At 41.1% G+C, this 1,673-nt stretch overlaps 1 non-coding gene across 1 annotated transcript; it reads right to left on the bottom strand.

Annotated features, from left to right (window-relative positions):
* Nucleotides 1-845: 845 nt before the first annotated feature.
* Nucleotides 846-982, bottom strand: LOC117020915 (small nucleolar RNA SNORA2/SNORA34 family). The gene has a single exon (XR_004422750.1). It is a non-coding gene; the product is annotated as a small nucleolar RNA SNORA2/SNORA34 family (small nucleolar RNA).
* Between the last annotated feature and the right edge of the window lie 691 nt (nt 983-1,673).

Raw genomic sequence — 1,673 nt, 5'->3', positions numbered from 1 at the left:
AAGCTCCCAAGAATCCTGAAGTTTGAAGAAATGCAGAAGACATCAGAAATGGATAGCCAAGTTCCCCAGCTCAGAGGACAGGGTGTGGTCCTCTGTAAGAGTCTAATGGCAATGGCAATTATCTACAAGGCTGTATTACTCAGTCTGAGAGCTCTGCAACAGCACCTAACTGGTCTTTGGCACCTTGAAGGGCAGGGGATGTGTCCTTACTCAGCAAAGTAAGTGAAGTGGGTGTCCCTCCCTTCACTTCTGCCTCCTTAAACGTGGCTGGCTCTTGGCACTGGACATGCTAACAATCTGGTAGAAAGGAATGGGTGAATAAATGTGGTCCAGTCCCTGGTTCTAGCTACTGAACATGGCTAATTCATTTCCAAATAGTCATTTGGGAACTACAAAGAGCAAATTAATTACACTCCTGTGAGTTTAAACAGCAGCAACAAGGAGATGCAAATAATACAGAGATTGAAACTGAAAAGGACAGGGGGTGGGAAAACTGTGTAAAGCATATATGAGATAAAGAATCTGAACACAGATTAAGTGTGACTAAAAGCTGGGAAAAGCAAAAACTGAGTTCCTGTTGGAAGATCATAGAATACTCTGGCCCCTTGCTGTTAATGCAATTTACAGGGTATGCTTGTATAATCATTGAAATAATAAAGCCTTGAAAGGGTGTGGCTTGTGGGGCTTTGGGCAGGTTAGGTGCCCATTGAGGATGTGGGGTCAGGGAATTTAATCTTGCCAGGGGCTTCAGGAACTGCCTGGAGCGTGGCCTGGAAAGACTGGAGGAGGTGTGTTTCTAGGGAATCTCAAGGTGCACAGTTTTGTTGTTGTTGTTGTTGTTTTTCAGATGTTTCTTTCTAATGAATTGACCATTGCATTTCCTAAGTTCTGAAATGACCAACAGACCATAGAAAGACATTTCTTTAGGCTCCTGCTTGAAACCAACAGCTTCAGCAAACTGCTGGCCTTGATTCAGGGCCAATCAAGGTGCACAGTTTTTAATCACCCCTCAGGCTCCTTGCAAGTAGAGAAGAGGGAGAAGAATGTGAAGTAAGCAGGTAGTGTCAAGCAAAACTGGAATTGAGGAGAGATGGAGTACAAGTACCAGGTGAGGTCTGTAGAAGAATTAATGGAGTCTGACACACAGAATTATGCTCCTGCTTTGGAAGTGTGTTAAGTAAATAGACTTCACAAATGTATGTCACTAGAATCTAAGCACCAGCATTCAGCAGATATTTGTTGAGACCTAAGGCCTAGTCTAGATTTCTCAAATTTTAGTATTTAAAAAAATCACGAGAGGCTTGTTTGAAATGCATATTCCTAGGTCCAGCCATAAAGATTCTGATTCATTTGATTGGGATTGGGGTTGGGAATCTGTATTATTATCAGGCAGCTCCTGTGATTTAAGATCAGTGGTTCTTAGAGTGATTTGAGATCAATGGCTCTTAGACTGTCCTAATGACTTTGTAAAATATAGACTCTTCAAAAGTTAGCATCCAATCAAATCAGAGACTAGACCAATAAAAACAAACAAAACAGAGTATTCTTTTGTCATTTCTTGTTTGTTGTTTTTGATGTTTTGTTACACTCCTAAATTTATTAACCTCTCTAATTCTTTGGCCTATTTACTGAAGACCAGTAATGTAACCTGGAATTACAGAACTATCAGAAGC

Source organism: Rhinolophus ferrumequinum, chromosome 3 (genome assembly GCF_004115265.2).
Source record: "Rhinolophus ferrumequinum isolate MPI-CBG mRhiFer1 chromosome 3, mRhiFer1_v1.p, whole genome shotgun sequence".
In the NCBI taxonomy this organism is placed as follows: Eukaryota; Metazoa; Chordata; class Mammalia; order Chiroptera; family Rhinolophidae; genus Rhinolophus; species Rhinolophus ferrumequinum.
This window is presented reverse-complemented; position numbering and strand designations above follow the sequence as displayed.